General features: G+C 45.1%; 1 protein-coding gene across 1 annotated transcript in view; it reads right to left on the reverse strand.

Moving 5' to 3' along the window:
- ARMC2 (armadillo repeat containing 2) overlaps positions 1-6,000 on the reverse strand; it is a 133,533-nt gene that overhangs the window by 120,478 nt on the left and 7,055 nt on the right. The gene's annotated exons all lie outside the window — the stretch shown is intronic.

Here is a 6,000-nt window from a genome sequence, read left to right on the forward strand (position 1 = left end):
CTCCAGGGGCGTCTCCCTGAACCACCAGGAGCCTTTCCGGAGGCCTCTTGCTCTCTCAAGTTGGCAGAGCTTCACGTCCCTGCTCTTTCGACAGTCCACATTCCAGGTGTGAACAACTGGGCAGCGGACTACCTAAGCCGAGGAATAGTCAACCCAGGCGAGTGGACCCTTCATCAGGAAATCTTTCGCCAGCTGTGCTCCCAGTGGGGCTCTCACTACGTCGACCTCTTCGCCTCCCGCACGAATGACAAGGTCTCCCTTTTCGTGGCCAGGTCCTGGGACTCTCAAGCATTCGCAGTTAACGCTCTTGTTATTCCCTGCTCAGACATGCAACTTTTGTACCTGTTTCCTCCTCTTCCCCTTCTCCCTCCTGTCCTCAAGAAGTTTAAGACCGAGGAAGTTCCAGCCATCTTGGTGGCTCCAGATTGGCCTTGCCAGGCCTGGTACATGGACCGTATGTTCCTCATGATGGACGCTCCTTGGCCTCTTCCTCTGCAGGGGAAAAAATAAGTGACTTATTTGCTATTATTAGACATGAGCGAACAGTAAAATATTCGTTATTCGTTTCAAATAGCCGCTCAATATTCGACTACTCGATCGAGTATCGAACCCCATTATAGTCTATGGGGGAAAATGCTTTGTTTCAGGGGATCCCACCATTCGACTCAGGAGGGTCACCAAGTCCACTATGACACCACAGCAAATGATGCCAACACATCTGCAATGCAAATGGGACAGCAGGGGAAGCATGCCTGGTGGCATCTAACAAGCCCAAGTCACTGTTTTACCCCACCATCACAGTCTATCAACTACACACTTTCCACACTCAAAAAAACCTCTATCAGAGTGGGAAAATACATGTAAACTTTCTTTCTTCCCCAAATGGATGGACAGAAACCCAAATTTAAGCTAAAGAAACATTAATAAGCACCCCTTTAAATCATGTTGCCCATGACAACCACAGATGGAATAGGCAATGGGAAATCCAACAGTACCCACCCTGAATTGTCATTGTGTGTGTGTGTGTGATATGGTAAGACCTTCCAAAATTCACTTTTCTGGCTCTTAACATGAGCCCTTTCAAATTAAGTTACAGGCCCTTAAGCTGAGCTAGCAGCAGAGATTGAGGCCCTTCAGGTGACTTCAATCTTCTACCTGCAGAGTTTTAGGCCCTTTTGGTGAGTTGAGCCTTGCACCTACAGAGTGTTAACCCCTTTAAAATTCTTAGCCCCTAAAATGATGCAGTGGATTGGACTGAGGACCCAGACATCGACCTTCATTTTGATTGTCAAATTGATAACATTTTGGCATCAAGTCCTGGGGGTAACTTTTATTTAGAGGATCGCAAAGGTGGAGAATTGTCTGAAACCACTACTACCAGTAATGGTCCTCTAATATGGGGCTCTACATTATCTCTATAGGGTTCTGATCAGGTGTTAATAGTCCAAACAACATGCTCCAGTACTTTAGATGTAGATCAGAAACCCCTTTCCCTTCCGACACCAGATTTAACCAAGCTTCATCATCATCATCCTGCTGAGATGGAGCCACTAAAGGAAACCTTGCCTTCAAAGGCATGTCCTGGAGTTGCAACTGAGCCAAATCTAAACACAGAGTCCTTTGGAACTGAACAAAATTCACCAGCAGTGTTTTTGGCCCTTTGGGTGAGTTGAGCCTTGAACCAGCACAGGCGGGCGGGCCCTAACATCAGGCGGGCCCTAAGTTCTGTGCTAAGTTGCACAAAGTTCCACTTGACCACCGGCGTGTGGACAAGTGCATGCGGCCAGGGACGCTGCATCTCAATAGCGGCACACTGGCTGAATGTAGTTGAATCGACCCAGCTATTGGCGTAGGGAGACGTCAGCAGGCCGTGCTGAAGCTCATCAGCTTGGGGGACAGACAACATTCTGCCTCCGAGGTCAGGGATGCCATCCTGGATGAGATGGCAATGTTTTTTGCCCTGCTGCACCTTGGTCCAGGTGCAGGTTGGCGTATGTGATTATGGCTGGAACCTGGTAGCAGATCTGAAGCTTGCCAGACTCAAACACGGTCCACACATGGCCCACGTTTTCAAATTATTGGTGCAACGGTTTCTAACAACTTACCCCAATTTACACAAGCTACTAGTTAAAGTGCGGCGCTTGTGCTCCCACTTTGGTAAGTCTACAGTACCTGGTGCTAGCCTCAATACACTCCAGCAACGCCTACATCTGCCTGAAGCACCGGCTGTTGTGCGAGGTCACCACACGCTGAAACTCTAGATACCGTATGTTGAGCAGGGTGTGTGAGCAGCAGAGACCTTTGATGGAGTTCTATCTACAAAACCCAAGGGTTCATCAAAGTCAGCTCCCTCAGTTTCTGCACCATGAGTTTCCATGGGTGACAGACTTATGTGAAATCCTATCCCATCCGTTCCACTGGACACGAAACATTAGCATGCGCTCATCACAATTGCTGATATGACAGCTGCATTAAGCAGGGTGCAGGGTACAACGCAGACCAGGCCCGAGTACCAGGAACAGGTGTTACAATGGCTAGCGGATAATGCTTCCAGCTGCTTTTCCAGCAGCCGGTCAGCCACTACCTGCAGTCGTGTTCTATACTCAGACACTTTGCTCAGTATTGAGTAGAAGCACCCTTTTGAGCTAGTACAGCCATGAGTTTTTTTGGATAATGCAACAAGTTTTTTTACATCTGGATTTGGGGATCCTATCCAGAAAACAATATAGATAACTGAAAACAGCTATACTCAACAAATGTATCAATAGTATCCATAATAATCCAAATACTAGCGTGTAGGCATAGTACGCCTGAGTCATATATACTCTACCAATGCTGAAGTATGGATATATTACCATTATACTGAAATATCCCCCAAAGAGTATTGACTAAAACACTTCAACAAAACACCTACTATCAATAGCAATATAAAATATTATATTAATATTATATATACAAGACAACAAAATTGAGACATCACTGTATCGGAAGCCGATTGACCGACCAACCTACCTAGGATGGGATAGCTTTCATCCGAAACACATAAAGAACTCTATTGTATACAGCCAGGCCATCAGATACCATCGCATATGTTCAAACTCTGCAGATAGAGACAAACACCTTGGAGGCCTCAGAGACACATTCTTGAGGCAGGGCTACCATCCAAGAACAATTGATAACCAAATCACCAGAGCCACCAGGATACCAAGATCAGAGTTATTAAGATCCAATACCAAAAAGGATAACAATCGGGTACCCCTGGTTGTCACATATAACCCCCACCTGGAGACGCTGAGAGGTATCACACGCAAATTACATCCACTACTACAAAAAGACAACCGTCTAACATCCATATTTCCGGACCCCCCTCTCCTATGCTACAGACAGCCACCAAACCTCAGGAATATGGTGATTAGCAGCTCTCTGTCACCTCCAACTAACACAGGAACATTTCCATGTGGAAATAAGAGGTGCAAAACCTGCCCCCACATACTGACCACTGACAGGATAGAGATACCAAACTCGAACAAGGAATATAAAATTCCAGGTAACTTCACCTGCAGCACATCCAATGTAGTGTATTTAATTATGTGTACCAAATGTTCCACTGATAATCTGTATGTTGGAGAGACCGGACAGCAACTTAGAACGCATATGAACTCACATCGCCATACAATTAAAGAACAAAGAATTGACCTTCCCGTGTCAAAGCATTTTTGTAGTGGGGACCACAACATCACTGATCACATGAAAATTTTGGTTTTGAGAGGGAATTTCAGATCAAAGAGAGAAAGACGCATACATGAGTATAAATTCATGACACTGCTTCTAACACTCGAGTGTGGACTTAATGCGTCACAGGGTTTCATGTCTTTTTACAGTAACGTGTGAACTGATAAGGACCTGTAAGTGTTTACATTGTCTCTACCAATTACTAACAACCCCCCCCCTTCCTCCTGAATTCTGACACCCTTTGTGCTTGCTCTGTATATAAATATGCATCCTTCAGAAATGTTTTAAATTTACTTTGATAAAGGACCCTAGAGGTTCCGAAACGTCAGCCGTCTGTCATCATTATGAGTTAGCCATTAAAAAGGTATCAACTACTGAAGATTATCAAGTTTTCTTGCTTTTTTTATATTTCCAACCCACTGGCTAACACGGTACAACGAACATTTTCCTTAAAATATTATAGCAACACAATATGTGGTACTAATTAGATAAAGCAAGTGACATTGCACATAGTAAAGGTTCTCTTCCTGAGATGACACTGTCCACATTGCATATTTCGGCATTGCTTACTTCCTAGACAATTCTACGTGTAGGCGAAACAACTGTACCCTGCAATAGGTGATGTCAAAAGCTAACTTTAATTAAAATATAAGGTCTTTAATATACTCCAAAGTTATTCATCTGTTAATGAAATGGTGTACATTCATGTGACCTTGCCCACCAATGTGGTATTTATTAAAATAGTCTAAAAGCAAAATTGTCATAGTTGCTATAGCAACCAATCACAATCTAGTTTTCCTATTGTATTGTGCTCACGAGAAATTAATACTACAATTTGGTTGCTATGGACAACTAAGGCTACGGTCACACCTCCGCTAGGTGATCGTTCAGGGACCCCGTCCCCCTTTCCGCTTAAAATATGTGGAGAGAAAAGTCCAAGCAGGACTTTTTTTCCACTGATTTTAGGCGGAAACCCAGCAGAACCCATTATAGTCTGTGGGGTTTACGTTTTTCCCAAGTGGACCCAAAGAATGGGAACCTGAATGCTAGTGTGAGACAGACTATTTTCATAAATCTGTCCAGGAGGGCGCCATGCCATACATGAAGGTACCATCACTGACACCAGTGATTACAGTGATAACTGCAGCAGTTACATGGATGTATGGGTTGTCATTGCTGCAGCAAAGTAACTGGCAAGAGGGGTGACCGCAGGTGTGCCAAGTGGTTTGGCAAGGCGATCCTTCACCAAAGGAATGATGGTGCTGGAGCAGTAGGGGATTTAGCAGGTGAGAATTTATTTTATTTTTTGTATGGTATCACCTTTTCTCTTCCTCTTAGGACTAGTTCACACGTAGTTTTTTGGTCTGGATTTTGATGCGGAATCTGTGTCGAAAAAGTGCCTCCCATTGAATTCATTGGGAGCCGGTTGTTTCCTTTTTCCGTGAGCGGAAAAAAGAAGCGACCTGCCCTATCTTGACGTGGAATCCGCGTCAAGACAATCCCTCCGGACTAGGCCCATTCATTTGGGCCTACTCCAGAACGGAAAGCCACGACTGTCGGAAGCCGCGACAGTCACTGATAGCCAAAGCAGGTGCATTTTGATCTGGATTCTGACACAGCTTCCCGTGTCAAAATCCGGACCAAAGAACTAAGTATGAACTAGCCCTTAGACATATTTTTATGCTTAAACGGGTTTTATTAAAGATTTTTCAATAAAATACAGAACAAAGAAAAATACAGTCGAGCAAAAATGCAGGAGCATACAAATCAGCGGGCAGGGAAGCCAAAAAGATCCCCCTCCGTACATACCAAATACAGCCCAACAAGAGAAAGAAAAGGGGAATAAGAGAGGGACACAAAACAAGCAAACAAACACAAGACAAGGACGGAGAAACCACAAATAAGACAAGAAAAGCAAGGAGAAGAAGGAAAAAGAAACGGCCAAGCGACACTCATGAGAAGGCAGTAGAGAAGGCAGACGATTCCCGGAACATAACCCAGGGACGCCATCGAAGTTCGAACTTGGGATAAGCGGGAGAGTCCTCCGCCACCAAAGTCTCCATCCGCTGAATAAGAAGGAACTCCTGGAGGAAGTCAAGCATGGAGGGGGGAGTAGGACTGCGCCAGCGTCTAGGAATAACAGCCCTGGCGGCCGTGAGAAAGTGCCCCAGAAGGTCCTTCTTAATCTCCGACAGATGGCCAGGGATGACCGACAGAAGTGCCAGCTGAGGAGAGACAGCCACCGAACGCCCACTGACCCTGGAATAT

The sequence above is a fragment of the Leptodactylus fuscus genome, chromosome 3 (genome assembly GCF_031893055.1).
Source record: "Leptodactylus fuscus isolate aLepFus1 chromosome 3, aLepFus1.hap2, whole genome shotgun sequence".
Lineage (NCBI taxonomy): Eukaryota > Metazoa > Chordata > Amphibia > Anura > Leptodactylidae > Leptodactylus > Leptodactylus fuscus.